The sequence below is a fragment of the Hyperolius riggenbachi genome, chromosome 12 (assembly GCF_040937935.1).
Source record: "Hyperolius riggenbachi isolate aHypRig1 chromosome 12, aHypRig1.pri, whole genome shotgun sequence".
NCBI classification, from domain to species: Eukaryota; Metazoa; Chordata; class Amphibia; order Anura; family Hyperoliidae; genus Hyperolius; species Hyperolius riggenbachi.
In genome coordinates, this window is record NC_090657.1 from 30258292 (window position 1) to 30280506 (window position 22215).

The 22215-nt window shown below is 44.8% G+C and overlaps 1 protein-coding gene across 1 annotated transcript in view; it reads right to left on the minus strand.

Annotated features, from left to right (window-relative positions):
- Positions 1-6418: 6418 nt before the first annotated feature.
- Positions 6419-22215, minus strand: part of LOC137542021 (uncharacterized) — a 217345-nt gene continuing 201548 nt past the window's right edge. The window contains exon 5 of the transcript XR_011025329.1: positions 6419-6508. The gene's annotated coding sequence lies outside the window, so the exon portion shown is untranslated. The remainder of the gene's footprint in view (positions 6509-22215) is intronic.

A 22215-nucleotide genomic window follows, 5' to 3' on the forward strand; every position in this document is an offset into this window, starting at 1 on the left:
TCAGGGAATATTTCATTGCTGCCATTCCTTGCACTGTTAATGGCACAAGCCTCAAACCTGGTACGGTTGGTCATTGGGTCACTGGGGTTCAAATTCAGAAAAAGAGGTGGAGCCACAAATAGCCAATCAGATTTGTTTCATTTCACTGGGAAAATACAAATTAAGAATGCCAAGGACTCCAAAGCTCACAAACTTGGTCATTGAGTGTTTGTGTGTCAGGGTTGGAAAAAGTGGGCAAAGCCAACAGCAGCCAAATACTTATTGATTTTTCAGGGGAATATTTCATTGCTGCCATTCTTGCACTGTTAATGACACAAGACTTAAATCTGGTACAGTTGATCATTGGGTGACTGGAATTTAAATTAATGAAAGGGGGTGGAGCCACAAACAGCCAATCTGATTTGTTTTATTTTAATGCAGGTTATTGATGGCAAAGATCACAAACTTGGTCATTGAGTAATTAATTAATTGTGTGTTGGGGTTAGGTAAAGTGGGCACAGCCAACACCAGCTAAATACATAATCAGCAATACCGGGTCATCAGTGGGCGGAGCCAAATACAAATTTCACTGAGAACATGTAAACTGCAGCAATTCTTACACTGTTAATGGTAGGGTTCTCAAACTTTGCACAATTGGTCACTGGGTATCTGGGATTAATATTCAGAAAAGTGGGTGTAGCCTACAAAAACCAATCAAAATTAACCTATTGATTTTCAAGGGGAATATTTAATTGCAGCCATTCTTGCACTGTTAATGGCACAAGCCTCTTGCACTGTTAATCACCTGTACCTGGTACAGCGATTGGGTGATTGAAGTACAATTTCAGAAAATGGGTGGAGCCACATCCAATCAGATTTATTTTATTTCAATGCAAAATATTGATGCCAAAGACCGCAAAGCTCACAAACTTGGTCATTAAGTAATTGAGTAATTGTGTGCTAGGGTTAGGAAAAGTGGGCGGAGCCAACACCGGCCAAATGCATACCCAGGTAACGCCGGGCCACCAGCTAGTATATATATATATATATATATATATATATTATTTATTGTATTTATAAAGCGCAACATATTACGCAGCGCATGTGTGTGTGTGTGTGTATATATATATATATATATACACACTGTACAGCGCTGCGTAATATGTCAGCGCTATATAAATACTAAACAATAATAATAATAATAATATATACACAGATACACAGATACATGCAGTGCACATCTCTCTATGTTTTTCTTCTGCCCTGCGCAATCAGTCAGGGCCACTTTAAAAAATGGTGCCGCCCCGACTCCTGTGACATCACGCTGCACCGCCGCCACCGCGCTCTGATTGGCCCGCCGGGTCCCTGGAAGAAGAGCCTGGAAATGGGGATCCTGGCGGCCGAAGACTGTGATGATAGCCAGGGGGGAGAGGCCTGGGTCCTGCTGTGCAGCGCTGATCCCGCGCAGGACCCAGAAACAGTGAGCATGCGGCTATTTCTTGCCAGCCTGACCTGAGCTTGCACTTACCACTCCTAGCACACAAAGTGGAGCCCGAGCACAGGTCGGGATTACCGCCAGGGGGGTTAATTAATCATAAGTAATGGTTATTAAACAATGCTTAATTCACAGAAAGCAAAGAAACCGTCCTTTTACCGATAATCGCAGAATCAACGGCGATCACAGAAAGTGCTAGTATAATGTTAGATGCATGGCAGTGATCTCACTGCCACGATAGCCGGTGATTGTAAAAGCGCTAGTGTAATGTTAAGTATATGGTAGTGATCTCACTGCCGCATTCGCCGGTGATTCTTTTCTTCCTGTTTTTTGAGCGATGGCGGTTGAAATTTAAACAAAGCACTAATAGCGATCACTCAAAAATTGCAAAATTGTAGAGCAAAAAATATGCGTTTTACCGTGAAAATCTAGCGCTAATCACTAACGTGTGAATGGGCCCATAGCATTTAATTATTTTGCCGTTTTTGGTGCCTTCTGTTACACCGTTATCTCTTATGCCGTGCATACATGGCTCGTTTATTGCGCCGGATCGAGCCAGCGACTCGATGCCGGCGCATCCCCGCTCGTCCGCGCATGCACGCGGATCGATTGCCGCTCGTCCCCGTCGGCGCTTCCTTATCACCGCTCGATTCCCTGCCATTGTCCGCCGGCGGGAATCGAGCGGGCGCGGGTTGAGCGGCACGATCGGGCCAGCTGAATATTATCAGCTGGCCGGATCAGCTGGTCGATACACGGTACAGAAACATACCATGTATCCCCAGCATTACACACAGCAGAAGCTGCTACAGCACATGTCAGGGGACAGTTACATTCAGATGACAGCAGCAGAGCCAGTAAACAATGAATTCTGATGATTAGCTATAGGAAACCTGACATGCTATATTCACCTTTTTTCCTTTATTTTTAAAGGACCACTGCAGCAAGTAGTTTATATCTGAACTGACAGGTTTTGGACTAATCCATCTCCTCATGGACAGTGATAAGTGAATGCCAACATTATTTTCGCATTTATTTTTGCGAAAACAATGATTATTTTGATTACTGAGTGAAAATTCCATCGAAATCGTGTTCGATATTTTTTTTGCATTTTTTCCGAAATGTCTGCGCTAAAATATCGATGTTTTGCATTTTTGCGGCAAAAATGGTCATGGTAGAAATATTGTTTTTCTGTGTTGTCGCACTTTTCGCATTTCTTTGTGTGGTAATATGTTTTTTTTGTTTTGTTTTTTTTGCATTTTCACTGTAAAAATATAGATTTTTCTAAAAACGGAAAAAAAACAATTTTTAAAAAAAAATTCTCGAAATCGAAAACTATGTTTTCGATGCAAAAGTCACTTTGGCGAGAATTCACAAGAAACACTGCTCATGGGGGATTCTCAGTTTTTTTTTTGTTTGCAAAGGCATTTCCTGATCAGCATTTGCTAACTGCCAAAACAGTGTGCAAGTGGGCTGGGAGGCTGGCTGGTATCTTACTATTGTGGCAGTTAGGCTTAGCAACTGCCGTTCAGGAAATGCTTTTGAATACAAAAAAACAAACTAACTAAGAAAATAACAAACATCCATCTGCACCTCCACCAGTCATGTGACCGGTGACATCATGAGCACAGCTTATTATGACATCACAATGCAAGGCTCAGCTATATATGGAGACTCCTGAGCACCTGGCCTCAGAGTTGATCAGAACAGTCGACTAGCGAGGTGTTATTTACTGAGCTTAGCGAATATCTGATTTGATTTTCTGCGATTTTATCTATTCCACTTTCCCATCATGGGCTCTAGTGGAAGAAAGAAGCTGGACGCATACAAGCGCCTGGAGGAGGACAAAGAGGTAGAAGAGGAGAGAGAGACTAAGAGGGAAAATGCTACAATGACCACTCTGCACAGAGTTGCTGCCTTCATGAGAAATGCTCGTGACCGCATTGTTAGACTGGTGCGTGGATCTACTACCCAACGCCATAGCCCTCCTCATGGTCGGTCACATAAGACATCAAAGACCGAAGAAAACCATGAAAGGGCAAAGAGATGCGACAAGGACAGTGAATCCTGTAAAAGAAAAAGATCTGAAGAAAAGGCTGGACCAAGCAAGAGATTCAGAAAACTTACTGGAACTCAAAAAAGGAAAAGATCAGAAATGGACAGTGGCCCTAAAACAGAGAATAGCAAGAGAATCAGGATGGACAGCGACATGGAGGCTCAAGACAGTGTAACCCTTGAGGCCTCCTCTGTTCCTTTAACAGCAGACCAATTCACCTTCCATCATGTTCTTGGAGAAGGAGCTTTCGGTCAGGTTCTGCTTGCAACAGATGCAGTACGTCAAGAACGTGTTGCCATCAAGGTTCTCAAAAAGAGAATGCTCCTAAGATGTCAGGAATACTTAGATGAGGGACAATATCTGGCAATCACTAGCCAGAGCCCCTTCCTCATTCATGGTTATGGAGCATTTCACACTGACAACTACATCTTCTATGTCATGGAGCTGGCCACAGGACAGACCCTTTTTGACTACCTGGGTACAAACCTGGATTTCAAGACTCTCCAATTCATTTCAGCAGAGCTTGTTTGTGGCATCCAGTTCCTACACAGCAAAGGAATCATTCACCGAGATCTGAAAGAGGATAACATCATGCTAACTGCAGATGGACATATCAAAATCACGGATTTCGGACTAGCTGTGAAGAAAACAAAATATATGACCGAAGCAATGGACTGGTATGCACTGGGTGTCATGCTATACCACCTGATTAAAGGAGACTACTCGAGCATGTCACCCACATGGGCCGATGAGCCATGGGCAAGGGAGGAGCTACAACTAGAAACAAAGCCTTCCTACCAAGGGCATGAAGATCAAACCGCTGACTTTTTACAAAAGCTTCTGCGTCAAAACAGGAGCCAACAGCTGGGAGTCCATGGTGACATCAGAAGCCATCCATTCTTTTCTGATATTAACTGGAAAGAGGTGGAGACTGGCATCCTGCCGTCACCAATTGCAGTGCAACAACACTGCCCACAGCAAGATGAGGACGATGCAATTCTGCCCTTTTATACTGTAAGAGGCATCGTTCCACTTGCACCAGAGGACCAGGTCGTGTTCACTAACGTCCCGTTTGTGTGCCCTGCATGGGCTTCCAGCTACCACACTGCTCCCATGCACCCAGATGTCAGGCCACCCCAAGAATAATCATCCAGCCTCCACACACCATTCAGCATGTAGCATGCCTTGTCTCCTCTCCACATCACTGATGAGCATCCAAGCCATCAGACAACCTACCCACAGGTAAGTACTCCATTTTTTCTTGTCTAATTTCTCATCTATTATAGTTATGTTGACACTGACAGCATAAAGGGACATTATGGTTTCATTGATAAAAAACAAATGTTTTCAGTGGGAGTCATTGATTTCAGGGATTAATGGCAAACATTAGTTTAACATGATTGTATATGTATATGATATAGAAAGATGTAGATAATAATACATATGGCCTTTAGCAGAGAAAAAACAGATAATGGTGTTAATGGTTATTGCTAGTCAACCAGGCATTAAAAATAAGAAACAAAAACTCCTATATTGTGCAGTTAATTACTCCAGCAGCAAGAGGATAGTTTCTGGTCTGTCTCATGTCAACAATACTCCAACCAGAGTGCAGATAGTTCTGTTGTCATGGATGCAAAGAAGTGTAATTTCAGTTCACAGCCAGTTACAATGTCAGTGTGCTTTTGTGCTCATTATCCAGCCCATTACCAGCACGTTTATATTGGGTGTGGTGCCACAAATGTACAATAATACTAACCACCAATGTAAAAAGGCCAACCAGAAGCGACTAATATTGAAGAAAGGAGTAATGAACGGGAAGCAACTTCAAGAGCATTTTCTTTGTCTTCGCTACATTTTGATGTTACAAAACATAGTAAATCTATTCTAATGATCATTTACTGTTTCTACATATGCTATAGTTATTACAAGTGAAGCGTGTTGCACCAAACTAATCTCCATCTAACTTCTTACAAATATCTAGTAAGGTAACAGGAAAAAAAGGGACTCAATGTTCAGATATAAAGTTGTTTGTGGATTAACTGTTGTTACTATATTGTCTGCCAAGTGATGTTTTCTGACCTTTGTTATCCTCTCTTCCCGCTGTAGATGTCACTTCTCCAGAGCCACGCGTCAGACACAGCTTCTACCGGACTTGACCTTCTCCAGACCCTGGACTACCAATGACCAGACTCATCTGACAGCGGGCCTGTTGGAAAGAGCCAGTCATGGTGGTCCACTGGGAATGGACTTTAACTGGACTTTACCTTTTACTGGCCCCAGATTGGGTAAGTGTATAAAAGAAGTTTACAACAAATGAACATAATGCTGCACAACAACTCTCATATGACACATTACTTCAATTCACATTTGCAGATAAACCTTAACCTGTAACATTTGTTTTATTTGCTGATACAAGTGACCAGAGCCGTCTGATATGAGCTGCACCATGTTAGATAGAGCCGGTCATCATGTTCCATCTAGGTGATGACCCTTTACCGGAGATATTTTCCAGCACTCATTCATTAAATAAGACAAACCATCTAAACTGTAAAAATATATACAGCAAATATTAATTTTTTTTTTCTATTGCAGATATTTAGGACCAGTGCCGCCTGACATTTGGCGATGTTAGGAGGAGCCGGCCTAGATCCTCCATCTGGACGGACCCCAAAGCTGAAGAACATCTACCAGCTCAGCCCCAATACAGAGGCAGCTGAGACTACTATTGTATTATAGTGTATGATTATTTCAGTTTAATAAATCATAAAATCTAATACTGAGTCAGCATTGATCTTTTCAGAAAAAGAAAGTTCATGCTTTTATTTTGGATAAATGAAAGTCTTTTATGCTCTGCCATTTTCTCAGACTCAGCTAGTATTGTGAAAGGTGTGTTCTAGCCCTCAGCTAGAGTTCTAAAGAAGCAAGAGGTCTAACGTACCGTATTTTTCGGACTATAAGATGCTCCGGACCATAAGACGCACCTGGAATTAGAGGAGAAAAACCAGGAAAAAAAATGAACCTGGTGTGTCCATGGCACAGGGGCATTTTGTGAAGCTTTTCCCCCAAGTGTGTGTGTGTGTGTGTGTGTGTGTGTGTGTGTGTGTGTGGGGGGGGGGGGGGGGTTGTGTGTGTGTGTGTGTGTGTGTGTATGTATGTATGTATAATGTATGTGTGTGTGTGTGTGTGTGTGTGTGGGGGGGGGGGAGGTTGTGTGTGTGTGTGTGTGTGTGTGTATGTATGTATGTATAATGTATGTGTGTGTGTGTGTGTGTGTGTGTGTGTGCGTGCGTGTGTGTGTGTGTGTGGTGTGTGGTGTGGTGGGGTGAGTGTGTGTGTGGTGTGGTGTGGTGTGTGTGGTGTGGTGTGTGTGTGGTGTGTGTGTGGTGTGATGTGGTGTGTGTGTGTGTGTGGTGTGTGTGTATTGTGCGTGTGGTGTGTGTGTGTGTGTGTGTGTGGTGTGTGTGTGTGTGTGTGTGGTGTGTGGTGTGGTGGGGTGAGTGTGTGTGTGGCGTGTGTGTGTGGTGTGGTGTGTGTGTGTGTGTGTGTGTGTGGTGTGGTGTGGTGTGTGTGTGGTGTGATGTGGTGTGTGTGTGGTGTGGTGTGTGTGTGTGGTGTGTGGTGTGTGTGTGTGTGTGGTGTGGTGTGTGTGTGTGTGTGTGTGTGTGTGTGTGTGTGTGTGTGGTGTGTGTGTGTGTGTGAGGTGTGTGTGTGTGGTGTGGTGTGGTGTGGTGTGTGTGTGTGTGTGTGTGTGTGTGTGTGTGTGTGTGTGTGTGTGTGTGTGGTGTGTGTGTGTGTGGTGTGGTGTGGTGTGGTGTGTGTGCGTGTGTGTGGTGTGTGTGTGTGTGTGTGGTGTGTGTGTGTGTGTGAGTGTGCGTGTGTGTGGTGTGTGTGTGTGTGTGTGTGTGTGGTGTGTGTGTGTGTGAGTGTGAGGTGTGTGTGTGTGTGTGTGTGTGTGTGTGTGTGTGTGTGTGTGTGGTGTGGTGTGTGTGTGGTGTGTGTATGTGTGTGTATGTGTGTGTGTGTGTGTGTGTGTGTGTGTGTGTGTGTTTTTATGTTGGGCTAGCAGATCTCTAAGCTCATTCACTGGGTTTTTAGGATTTACATGTATGATTGTAGGTTAAGTTTAAAAATGTGTTTTAATTACAGATGCATTGATAAGATAAAAAAAACATACTTCTTTACTCAAAAAACACTTTTTGGTTCAAGGCATATTTGTGAAGTGGTCATAAATAAATGAATGCAGTTTTTCTAATGCAACTGCTGTCTCTTTAATGACTGTTAGAAAATCGCAATGTGGGCAGCGTTCACCAGAAAATCATACAGTGGGCAGCAGTCACCAGAAAAGAATGGTATCAAAACACCCTCCAACAGCAACTTCTTCCAACAATCCAACAACAGTTTGGTGAAGAACAATGCACTTTCCAGCACGATGGAGCAATATGTCGTAAGGCAAAAGTGATAACTAGGTGGCTCGGGGACTAAAACGTTGACATTTTGGGTCCATGGTCTGGACCCCCAGATCTTAATCCTATTGAGAACTTGTGGTCATTCCTCAAGAGACGAGTGGACAAACAAAAACCAACTAATTCTGAGAAACGCAATTCAAAACAATTCACTCACCTGGCAGAAGTCTCCGTTCCCGGATGGCCTCTGGTGTGCAGATCCCCCGATGATCGTCCTGCAGCACATCTCCCGCGCTGACAGGCAGAGAGCAGAGCTATGGCAAGATGGCGCCCGAAGCCTTGTACTGGAGACACAAATAGTCTCCAGTGCAGGGCTTCGGCGGCCATCTTCCCGTAGCCCTGCTCTGCCTCCCAGGAGACTGCGGGCTGCGGGAAATGAACTGGCCCAGAGTCTATAAGACGCCGCGGCCAGTTCAACACCTGGCTGGGGGGTCCCAGAATCGGGCGAGCGGCAGCGCTCCCCCCGCACCCGGCTGGCAGGCCCTATAGGGGCCCCGGGCCTCCCTGCAGCTGATGGGGTCGCATCCCCTGTAGTTACGCCGGTGCTATTAACTGCTCATGGAAAAGTGGCCTGAAGGTCAGCAGGATGTCAGACAATAGTCTGAAAGAGTCTTAATGAGTGATGAGCTTGAAATTTAAATTTGCATAAGAACTTCCATTGCATTGAAACAAGGGCCTCCTTTCCATGGACTGTTGATAGGCAGTGAAATGCCTCTCAAACTCTCACAGCTGCTCACTGCTGCCTAAGAACTGCTTGTTGCTGCCTGGTAACTGCTCACTGCTGCCTGATAACTGCTCACTGCTGCCTGGTAACTGCTTGTTGCAGCTTGCTGAGCACACAGCTCAACAGAAAAGAGGCCTAAGGCAGTCAAACCTAATTCATTAACCAGCACTGATTTGGCTCAGTGTCAAATGCATTCAAGGTCAAATTTAAACCTCAACTCTATTGGAGAACTGTCTAAGTCCCTCAGCCAATCAGCTTCTCGCTTTCTTAGGCCCCTTTCACACGAACGTTTATTCCAGGTGTTTGCAAGCGGTGCAAATGCCTATCTGCAGTCCTTATAATAGGAGCGAATGGGGGCGTTATTTTCTTTTGAACTGTAAGCATTTGTAGGCGTTCGATGAGCTGTGCGGTCATCGTACGTTTGTAAACCGCCGCATGTCGTGTCTGGGATTGCCTACTGCCTTCAAATGCTTGCCTGGTGGTGATGCAATCGCGTCTGAACGCTTGCCAATGCTACGCAATCATTTGCCAAGCATTTGGGAGGACTGGAAGTGGCCCATAATGCCTTGAGGTGTAACAGGAAGTAATCTTCACTGTTCTGTTAGCTTACACCTTTTTTTGTAGGTGAAGTTCCCAGTTCAAAACCCTTTTTGCTATTTTATTTCCTAGATCATATAAACATTTCCTGTTATGACAACCAGTATCACTTCCAATTTAACCACTTAACGACCGCCCCCAGCCGATGGGCGGCGGCAAAGACCGGGCCCAAACGACCGCAATACGCCCATCGGCGGGGGCGGCTGCGGGAGTGGCTGTGCGGCGATCGCGTCATTCGTGACGCGATCAGCCGCCGGGGACTGGCTCCGCCCACCGTTCGTTGTAACCCGCCGGCCGTTCGGAAGCGCCGGCGGGTTACTAGCACCCGGATCGCCGCATGTAACAAGTATAATAGGCTTTGTAATGTATACAAAGCCTATTATACTGGCTGCCTCCTGCCCTGGTGGTCCCAGTGTCCGAGGGACCACCAGGGCAGGCTGCAGCCACCCTAGTCTGCACCCAAGCACACTGATTTCCCCCTCCCCTGCCCCCTGATCACCCACAGCACCCCTCAGACCCCCCCCTGCCCACCCCCCAGACCACTGTTTGCACCCAGTCACCCCCCTAATCACCCATCAATCACTCCCTGTCACTATCTGTCAACGCTATTTTATTTTTAAGTCCCTAATCTGCCCCCTACTCCCTCCTGATCACCCCCCCACCCCTCAGATTCTCCCCAGACCCCCCCCCCAGACCCCCCCCCCGTGTACTGTATGCATCTATCCCCCCTGATCACCTGTCAATCACCTGTCAATCACCTGTCAATCACCCGTCAATCACCCCCTGTCACTGCCACCCATCAATCAGCCCCTAACCTGCCCCTTGCGGGCAATCTGATCACCCACCCACACCAATAGATCGCCCGCAGATCCGACATCAGATCACCTCCCAAATCCATTGTTTACATCTCTTATCTCCTCTAAACACCCACTAATTACCCATCAATCACCCCCTATCACCACCTGTCACTGTTACCCATCAGATTAGACCCTAATCTGCCCCTTGCGGGCACCCAATCACCCGCCCACACGCTCAGATTGCCCTCAGACCCCCCCTTATCAATTCGCCCGTGCAATATTTACATCTGTTATTCCCTGTAATAACCCACTGATCACCTGTCAATCACCCATCAATCACCCCCTGTCACTGCCACCCATCAAACAGCCCCTAACCTGCCCCTTGCGGGCAATCTGATCACCCACCCACACCAATAGATCGCCCGCAGATCCGACATCAGATCACCTCCCAAATCCATTGTTTACATCTCTTATCTCCTCTAAACACCCACTAATTACCCATCAATCACCCCCTATCACCACCTGTCACTGTTACCCATCAGATTAGACCCTAATCTGCCCCTTGCGGGCACCCAATCACCCGCCCACACGCTCAGATTGCCCTCAGACCCCCCCTTATCAATTCGCCCGTGCAATATTTACATCTGTTATTCCCTGTAATAACCCACTGATCACCTGTCAATCACCCATCAATCACCCCCTGTCACTGCCACCCATCAATCACCCCCTGTCACTGCCACCCATCAAACAGCCCCTAACCTGCCCCTTGCGGGCAATCTGATCACCCACCCACACCAATAGATCGCCCGCAGATCTTCTCTCCTCTAAACACCCACTAATTACCCATCAATCACCCCCTATCACCACCTGTCACTGTTACCCATCAGATTAGACCCTAATCTGCCCCTTGCGGGCACCCAATCACCCGCCCACACCTCAGAACGCCCTCAGACCCCAGCCCTGATCACCTTGCCAGTGCATTGCTTGCATCTATTTCCCCCCTCTAATCACACCTTGAGACACCCATCAATCACCTCCTGTCACCCCCTAGCACACCTACCCATCAGATCAGGCCCTAATTTGCCCCGTGTGGGCTCCTGATCACTCGGCCAAACCCTCAGATCCCCCTCAGACCCCCTTCCGATCACGTCCCCAGTGCATTGATTGCATCTATTTTCCCCTCTAACCGCCCCCTGAGACACCCATCAATCACCTCCTGTCACCCCCCTAGCACTCCTATCCATCAGATCAGGCCCAATACATCCTGTCATCTAAGAGGCCACCCTGCTTATGACCGCTTCCACAAAATTTGCCCCCTCATAGACCACCTGTCATCAAAATTTGCAGATGCTTATACCCCTGAACAGTCATTTTGAGAAATTTGGTTTCCAGACTACTCACAGTTTTGGGCCCGTAAAATGCCAGGGCAGTATAGGAACCCCACAAGTGACCCCATTTTAGAAAGAAGACACCCCAAGGTATTCTGTTAGGTGTATGATGAGTTCATAGAATATTTTATTTTTTGTCAAAAGTTAGAGGAAATTGGATTTTTTTTTTTTTTCACAAAGTGTCATTTTTCACTAACTTGTGACAAAAAATAAAATCTTCTATGAACTCACCATACCCCTAACGGAATACCTTGGGGTGTCTTCTTTCTAAAATGGGGTCACTTGTGGGGTTCCTATACTGCCCTGGCATTTTAGGGGCCCTAAACCGTGAGGAGTAGTCTAGAATCCAAATGCCTCAAAATGACCTGTGAATAGGACGTTAGGCCCCTTAGCGCACCTAGGTTGCAAAAAAGTGTCACACATGTGGTATCGCCGTACTCAGAAGAAGTAGTATAATGTGTTTTGCGGTGTATTTTTATACATACCCATGCTGGGTGGGAGAAATCTCTCTGTAAATGGACAATTGTGTGTAAAAAAAATCAAATAATTGTCATTTACAGAGATATTTCTCCCACCCAGCATCTGTATGTGTAAAAATACACCCCAAAACACATTATACTACTTCTCCTGAGTACGGCGGTACCACATGTGTGGCACTTTTTTGCACCCTAAGTGCGCTAAGGGGCCCAAAGTCCAATGAGTACCTTTAGGATTTCACAGGTCATTTTGCGACATTTGGTTTCAAGACTACTCCTCACGGTTTAGGGCCCCTAAAATGCCAGGGCAGTATAGGAACCCCACAAATGACCCCATTTTAGAAAGAAGACACCCCAAGGTATTCCGTTAGGAGTATGGTGAGTTCATAGAAGATTTTATTTTTTGTCACAAGTTAGCGGAAAATGACACTTTGTGAAAAAAAACAATTAACATCAATTTCCGCTAACTTGTGACAAAAAAAAAAAATCTTCTATGAACTCACCATACTCCTAATGGAATACCTTGGGGTGTCTTCTTTCTAAAATGGGGTAATTTGTGGGGTTCCTATACTGTCCTGGCATTTTAGGGGCCCTAAACCGTGAGGAGTAGTCTTGAAACGAAATTTCTCAAAATGACCTGTGAAATCCTAAAGGTACTCATTGGACTTTGGGCCCCTTAGCGCAGTTAGGGTGCAAAAAAGTGCCACACATGTGGTATCGCCGTACTCAGGAGAAGTAGTATAATGTGTTTTGGGGTGTATTTTTCCACATACCCATGCTGAGTGGGAGAAATATCTCTATAACTAGACAATTGTGTGTAAAAAAAATAAAAAAAATTGTCATTTACGGAGATATTTCTCCCACCCAGCATGGGTATGTGTAAAAATACACCCCAAAACACATTATACCACTTTTCCTGAGTACGGCAATACCACATGTGTGGCACTTTTTTGCAGCCTAACTGCGCTAAGGGGCCCAAAGTCCAATGAGCATCTTTAGGCTTTACAGGGGTGCTTACAATTAGGCACCCCCCAAAATGCCAGGACAGTGAATACACCCCACAAATGACCCCATTTTGGAAAGTAGACACTTCAAGGTATTCAGAGAGGAGCATAGTGAGTCCGTGGCAGAGTTCATTTTTTTTTTCGCAAGTTAGAAGAAATGGAAACTTTTTTTTTTTGTTGTTGTTGTCACAAAGTGTCATTTTCTGCTAACTTGTGACAAAAAATAAAATCTTCTATGAACTCACCATGCCTCTCACTGAATACTTTGGGATGTCTTCTTTCCAAAATGGGGTCATTTGGGGGATATTTGTACTATCCTGGAATTTTAGCCCCTCATGAAACCTGACAGGTGCGCAGAAAAGTCAGAGATGCTTGAAAGTGGGAAAATTCACTTTTGGCACCATAGTTTGTAAACGCTATAACTTTTACCCAATCCAATAAATATACACTGAATGGTTTTTTTTTTATCAAAGACATGTAGCAGAATAACTTTCGCGCTCAAATGTATAGGAAATTTTACTTTATTTGAAAAATGTCAGCACAGAAAGTTAAAAAAGTCATTTTTTTGACAAAATTCATGTCTTTTTTGATGAATATAATAAAAAGTAAAACTCGCAGCAGCAATCAAATAGCATCAAAAGAAAGCTGTATTAGTGACAAGAAAAGGAGGTAAAATTCATTTAGGTGGTAGGTTGTATGACCGAGCATTAAACCGTGAAAGCTGCAGTGGTCTGAATGGAGAAAAAGGCTCTGGTCCTTAAGGGGCGAAAAGACTGTGGTCCTGAAGTGGTTAAGGTATACACTTCCAGGTTAGTGCCTAAACATTAATTCCAGGTCAACTAGGCCATTTCCTGTTCTCAAAAAGACAATTTTTTAAAATTGAAAGCATAGCCGGCCTTTGACCTTAGCGACAGGAGCGGTCGCTCAGGGCGCCGGCTTCCAAGGGGGCGCCTATAGCTGGCTACCTATACTGAGGGCACCTACACCTGACTTCCTATACTGGGGGCACCTATGCTTGGCTACCTTTACTGAGGGCACCTGCACATGAGATCATATACTGGGGGCACCTATACCTGGCTACCTACCTATACTTACAGTAGTCTGAGGGCATTTTACTGGGGGTGGGCGCACTGCGGCTATAACGCATGGTGCAAATTGTCGGCACTGTGCTAGCATTCCAGTTGGGGGGGACCTAACTGTCCCACTGATTGTTTTTATTAATATTCCTGAAATGTTCTAGCCTTCATTTTTAAATGTATTCAGGATAATGCACTCTTTCCCTCCATTTTGTGGTTATTAGTATTTTCTATTATACATATGTGATGTGTCACGGAGATCTGAGCATTTGGCGTGATGTGTCAGAACCACTGTCCTAGGGGGTAACTCAGGAGAAAAGGTGAAGTGTGTGTGTGTGTGTGTGTGTGTGTGTGTGTGTGTGTGTGTGTGTGTGTGTGTGTGTGTGTGTGTGTGTGTGTGTGTGTGTGTGTGTGTGTGTGTGTGTGTGTGTGTGTGTGTGTGTGTGTGTGTGTGTGTGTGTGTGTGTGTGTGTGTGTGTGCGTGTGTGCGCACACGTGAAGAGGATGGAGGGGCACCAAAATCAGGTTTCGCTCAGGGCGCTGGGAAACCTAAGGCCGGCCCTGATTGAAAGTATTCATCTTAAAAAAAAACACTTTCTACTGCACAACTAATGTTTACTAAACGCATTACATGCGTTAACGCAGCGTTTTACATCCAAACAAGAACTCATATTAAACACTAAACATCTATCAGTAACGCACCATAAAGCTTACAAACTCACATAAACACTTGAGCTGCTTCCATAAGTGTTTGAGTAGCAGTAAACGCACTGCTGAACTACAGCCCATGTGAAAGGGGCCTTACTGCTAAGACAAATGTACAGTCCTGGCCAAAAGTTTTGAGACTGTCAAAAATATTGGAAATTAGAAAAGTTGGCGCTTAAGTTTTTATAATAGCAATTTGCATATACTCCAGAATGTTATGAGGAATTGTGTAGTCCTTCTTTGCCATTAACTGAATCCCAAAAAAACCCATTCCACTGCATTTTATTGCTGTCATTAAAGGACCTGCTGAGATCATTTCAGTAATCATCTTGTTAACTCAGAATGTTGACGAGCACAAGGCTGGAGATCATTATGTCAGGCTGATTGGGTTAGAATGGCAAACTTGACATGTTAAAAGGAGGATGATGCTTGAAATCATTGATCTTCCATTGTTAACCATGATGACCAGCAAAGAAACGCATGCAGCCATCATTGCATTGCATAAAAATGGCTTCACAGGCAAGGATATTGTGGCTACTAAGATTGCACCTAAATCAACAATTTATAGGATTATCAAGAACTTCAAGGAAAGAGGTTCAATTCTTGTTAAGAAGGCATCAGGGCATCCAAGGATGTCCAGCAAGCATCAGGATCATCTCCCAAAGAGGATTCAGCTGTGGGATCGGAGTGCAACCAGTGCAGAGGTTGCTCAGGAATGGCAGCAGGCAGGTGTGAGCGCATCTGCACTCACAGTGAGGAGAAGACTTTTGGAAGATGGCCTGCTGTCAAGATGGGCGGCAAAGAAGCCATTTCTCTCCCAAAAAAATCACCAGGGACAGATTGATCTTCTGCAGAAAGTATGGTGAATGGACTGCTGAGGACTGGGGCAAAGTCATCTTCTCCGATGAAGCCCCTTTCCGATTGTTTGGGGCATCTGGAAAAAGGCTTGTCAGGAGAAGAAAAGGTGAGCGCTACCATCAGACCTGTGTCATGCCAACAGTAAAGCATCCTGAGACCATTCATGTGTGGGGTTGCTTCTCATCCAAGGGAGTGGGCTCACTCACAATTTTGCCAAAAAACGCAGCCATGAATAAAGAATGGTACCAAAACACCCTCCAACAGCAACTTCTTCCAACAATCCAACAACAGTTTGGTGAAGAACAATGCATTTTCCAGCACGATGGAGCACCGTGTCATAAGGCAAAAGTGATAACTAAGTGGCTCAGGGACCAAAACGTTGAAATTTTGGGTCCATGGCCTGGAAACCCCCCAGATCTTAACCTTCTTGCGCAGGAGGATTTCTCCAGCCCCCCTGGGCCGATTTTCACAATTTTTTTCATTGCACGCAGCTAGCACTTTGCTAGCTGCGTGCATATCCCGATCACCGCCGCTCGCCGCCGATTCGCCACTACCCGCCGCGCCGCCCCCCCCCCTCCAGACCCCTTGCGCAGCCTGGCCAATCAGTGCCAGGCAGCGCTGAGGGGTGGATCGGGATTCCCTCTGACGTCCCGATGTCCGTGACGCCGGTGACGTCATCCCGCCCCATCGCCATGGCGACGCCGGAAGCCCTGCAGGAAATCCCAATCTGAACGGGATTTCCTGCTTGCAAAGGTCGCCGGCGGCGATCGAAGTATATAGGAGGATGCCGCTTGTCAGCGGCTATCATGTAGCTAGCGCTAGGCTAGCTACATGAATTAAATAAAAATAAAAATAAAAAAAAAGTGCTGCGCCGCCCCCTTGCCGACAGAATTGGAACGGCAAGAGGGTTAATCCCATTGAGAACTTGTGGTCATTCCTCAAGAGGCCTGTGTCTCTCTTGTTCCAAAGAGGGACTGTCCCTCCAAACCAGGTACAGCTGAAAGCTATGATTTGTTTCCTGGTGCGCATGGAAGATGTATCCAGTATCTGATCATGTATAATAGCACCATCTTGTGGTCAATAATAATAACACAACACAAAAGCAGACATTTTACATATATGTATTTCTCAGATACCTTATATAATCTCCCTGCCGGTGCATTTCTGTCTGGAATTATGAGTCAAAAGCAGTACATTTTTTTTCAATAATTTTAGGCCTCCAATTCTTAAGTCATAACTCACCAAAATATGTCAGAATAAAAGCCTGGGAGACATTCTGCATATAAATACAAGACTAGAACACAAATTTGTTGAATTAATTAAATGTATGCATGAACTGAAAACATTGTAAAACTGTACAAAGGCAGACAGAGAGTAGTCAAAATCCAGGCAGAAGTGGGTGCAGGTGGCAGGCAGAGAGCAGACAAAATCCAGGCAGAGGTCGTACAGGTGGCAGGCAGAGAGTAGACAATATCCAGGCAGAGGTTGGTGCAGGTGGCAGGCAGAGAGTAGCCAAAATCCAGGCAGAGGTCGTACATGTGGCAGGCAGAGAGTAGACAAATTCCAGGCAGAGGTTGGTGCAGGTGGCAGGCAGAGAGTAGACAAATTCCAGGCAGAGGTTGGTGCAGGTGGCAGGCAGAGAGTAGACAAAGGCCTCGATTCATCATTGTCTTTGCGATAACTTTTTCCAGTTTGTTAAATTACAGAATTTTAAGTTTATCGATTTCTAATTGCATTCATCAAGGTTTTTTCGCATTTGGTAACGTGACGATAACTATGCGGTAACCATTCGGTAACGTGTCGATATTTCCATTTTACAGCGGTAATTTAACACAAGGCCATAAGATTCCCGTGGAATTGTGGGTATAAAAGGCGGTCCTTTGAACACCACGTAGCAACATTCCGAATAGGGTTTCTTGGGATAATTCCACAATTTCTCCAGCTACGACTTGAGGAGCTTTTTCAGAAAAAAATGAGTGCAGCTAGCCTTTTAGTTAACCCTGGCACTGCCTGTGCTCTCTTAGAAGGTGATATAAGAGAAATGCAGATGCCCTGGTATAGCAAATAAATCCATTCTCTTGCAAACTGATATGGTTCTAGACCTTATTCTTGCCCTTCTGCACCTTTGAATCACTCTCAGCTGATACATAACCACTTCAAATGGCTCCATCTTCTCTGTCAGCAATAATCTGACAGGAATAACGACAGAGCAGTGAAGGAGATAACTAATCCTAAATGTAACGCTAAACCACGCCCACTTTCATTTTCATGAATTGCACTTTCTTCCGTTTTATCGCATCATTACCGAATGATTACCGAATGCTCGCTAACTGCTGTAGATAACGTTGATGAATCCTGAAATCAACTTATCGAGTTCGGTAGTTTACCGAGCTGTCGACCGGTCATTAATTGATTCGATAAGTCTTGATGAGGTTGTGCAGGTGGCAGGCAGAGAGTAGTCAATATCCAGGCAAAAATCGGTAACAGTATGGCAGAAGGACAGACTAAAGTATATATATATATATATATATATATATATATATATATATATATATATATATATATACACATATGTATACAGGATCTTCTCAAAAAATTAGCATATTGTGATAAAGTTCATTATTTTCTGTGATGTACTAATAAACATTAGACTTTCATATATTTTAGATTCATTACACACAACTGAAGTAGTTCAAGCCTTTTATTGTTTTAATATTGATGATTTTGGCATACAGCTCATAAAAACCCCAAATTCCTATCTCAAAAAATTAGCATATTTCATCCGACCAATAAAAGAAAAGTGTTTTTAAAACAAAAAAGTCAACCTTCAAATAATTATGTTCAGGGGCGTGGCCAGCGCGGAGAACAGGACGGACGCACACTAGCTGAGCTCCGCTCTCAGCAGGCCCAAAAGCGACAGCAAGCCACTGCCAGGCAGACCATTTTCCCCACATAGATGGAGGACGACACCATGGACCTGGATCTATCAAAGAAAAGGAAGAAGTCAGGTCAGAAACCACAAAAACTGACCGACTTCTTCCCTCCGCGCGCTGATCCGGGGATCCAAGATGGCGCCGGAAAGCCTGCATCACAGCCGCATGAATCATCCACGGCGGACAGCATCACAACCCGAGCGGCAGACACTTACCAAGAGACCACTCTCTCCTCTCCAGATTCAGCATCTCCCTCCACCAGCCCAGCTAAATCCAGACCTCGCAGAGAAGACGACCAGGAATCAAGCACGCAGGTAGGCCCGGGGTCCCCCCCCCCGCGCACTGGCCAGAGACACTCTCCTGCACCATACCCCTTTGAGGCCTTCCCTGCCTCCGATACAGCGGCCACACAAACATACATTAAAGACATACTACTCACTTTTAAATCCTCCCTGCTTGCAGAAATCTCCTCTATGAATAACGAACTGCGCCAAGACTTAGCACTATTGGGGGACAGGGTGCATAAGGCGGAGGACAAAATTTCTGAGCTCACTAAGGCTCACAACATCATGGTGGACACTTCAGAATCTCAGACCTCTGATATAGTCTGGCTCAAATCAAAAGCAGCAGACCTGGAAGACAGGAGCAGACGCAACAACATTAAATTCAGGGGCATTGAAGAACAAATTCCTCCAGGAGAGCTCACCACCTATTTAAAATCTTTAGTTAAAGCTGCCCTCCCTAAAACACCTGAAATAGAACTAACAATAGACAGAGCCCATCGACTCCCGAAACCAGCCCATCTACCTAATACGACACCCAGGGATGTGATTGCAAGATTTCTGTTTTTTCAAGTGAAAGACGACCTGATGTCCTACATGCGAAAAAATGGTGCACTTCCTGACCCCTACTCCCATGTGCATGTATTTTCTGACCTCTCTGCCATAACCTTGAATCTGCGGAGAGAGCTCCAACCTTACACTAAAGCGCTCCAGGCCATTCAAGTTCAGTATAAGTGGGGCTTCCCCACCAAACTAATCTTTTCATATCAGAACAGACAATATGTGGTAACCTCTGATGAAAATGGTCACAAACTGTTCCGACAACTTCAGATCCAGATTCCGGAAGAAACACGCTCAGCTTCCAAACCCCAAGGTCCCTCCAAGATTCTTCCTGACTGGAGATCTCACTCAAAGCGCTAAGGGCCTGCTTGAGTCTTGGCCACTTGCAATCTTACTTGCACTACATGGCATTCTCAAGTAATGAGAGTACACCTGAGGTGTACATTTTTTCCCCCACAGAGACAGTGTGGCTCATGGGACTTTCCCACACGGTTATTACCATAATGTTGATGTTACCTGGGACATCCCCAGTATTCGGTTCATGTTTATTACTGTTATGTCTTAATATTAATGTTATGTCCAGCTCAGACACCAGGATTCCTTCATATCCACCAAGCAGTGGAAAATGCAATACTCTATATTCTACTCGCATGCTACTGTTCAGGTTTTTTAAATGCAATAGAAAATACCTCAGCAGCTTATCGCAAATATCAGCTCAAATATGCCTTTGAATGTTTTTTCTTTAAATGTTAGAGGTCTAAACTCTGCTTTTAAACGTTTCAGCTTTTGGAAGGAAATCAAATCCCATAAGCCCCAAATAGTACTTGCCCAAGAAACCCATCTACTAGCAACGGATAACAGCCGCTGCCAAAATTCGCTATACCCTACAATCTATTACAGCTCTTTCACAAAAAAAAAAAAGGGGGGTCCTACTAGCGTTTCATAGGGATGTGAAAGTTGAACCCCTATCAGTCACTCTCGACCCTCAAGGTAGATTTATAATCTTCGTTGGGTCATTAAACGAACAACTCTTTACTATAGTAAATTTATACAGCCCCAATCAAGGCCAACGCGCCTTTCTACAAAAAGTGTGTGATCGCCTCCAAAATCTGAAACTAGGAAGACTCCTAATTGGAGGTGACTTTAACGCCTGTAGTTCGGCATTAGACTCCTCCTCCAAAGACCCCAGTAGGCTAACATTAATTGATAAACAATTAAGATGGAATTCCCTTTTTGATCCATGGAGGATACTACATGGCTCTGAGAAGGATTATACTTTTTTCTCGACAGTACACAAATCCTTTTCTAGGATAGACATGTTCTTAGTCGATAAAATACTGCTTCAAGAGGTTCTAACATGCACCATAGGAGTTAAGACTTGGTCCGACCACGCTCCTATTGAAATCTCGATTAACGATGGCCCCCAAACACAAAAACCCTTCTTCTGGAAACTCAATAATTCATTACTATCAGACACCCCATTCAGGGACGAACTAGCCCAACATATTACCTCCTTTTTCGACACCAATATAACCCCAGAGGTTGGTATGACCACAATTTGGTCCGCACACAAAGCCTTTGTGAGGGGACTGCTCATCCGCAGAGGTACCTTTATCAAAAAAGAGAGAATGAAGACATACAATGATTTAATCGCAAATATAAGCAAAACTGAGAAACTACATAAGAAATCCCCAACCCAGGAATTAACTAAGTCTTTGTTCCAACTGAGGGAGTCTCTACATCTACATATGACCCAACAATATGATTATTTACTTCAGAAAGCAAAGATACAAGCATACTCACAAAATAATAAAGCAAGCAGACATCTAGCTAGATTACTCCGCCAAAAACAAGCAAAAACCAGAATACATACTATGATCAACCCCACCTCTAAATGTAAGATCTCAAACCCTAAACATATAGTGGACTTATTTAGTGAATTTTATAAAAACTTATACAATCTCAAAGATGATCCAGACACAGTCCAACCTAATGATGAAATCATAGCTAAATTCCTTAGTGATATTAACCTCCCAAAGCTATCCCCTGAGCAATTAGAAATGCTAAATAAACCCTTTTCCACACTAGAAATACTCTCAGCCATAAAAACACTGAAACGCAACAAGGCCCCAGGGCCTGACGGCTACAGTAATGAGTACCTTCTTGCCTTTGCACACCAATTCACAACACATCTTACTACCCTCTTCAATACCTTTGTGGTGAATAAACAAATCCCTTCAGAATACCTAGAAGCGATAATCACAGTTATCCCCAAACCGGGGAAGGACCAACTTAGCCCTGCTAACTTTCGCCCCATTTCACTCTTAAACGTGGACACAAAACTATACGCTAAATTAATCGCCAATCGCTTAATGATATATACCCCATACCTGTTATCATATGACCAAGTAGGCTTCACAAGGGGAAGACAGGCCTCAGATGGCACGAGACGCATGTTGGACGCTATCAAATTTGTGGACCTCTGTCGGATGCCTTCTGTGCTCCTGACCTTGGACGCGGAGAAGGCATTCGACAGGGTACACTGGCGTTTTCTGGAAGCTACCCTGCACAAATTTGGCTTTAAAGGGCAGATAGCCTCGGCCATCATGGCTTTATACACAACTCCCTCAGCCAGAGTGAATGCCGCAGGCTTTGTCTCTAAGCCCTTCCTAATCACCAATGGCACGCGCCAAGGCTGCCCTTTGTCTCCCATAATCTTCGTCCTCTTGATGGAAACAATTGCCCAAAAAATTCGGATGAATCCGGATATTTCCGGCATCAAAATCGAAAACAGTCACCACCTAATTAGTATGTTTGCAGACGAC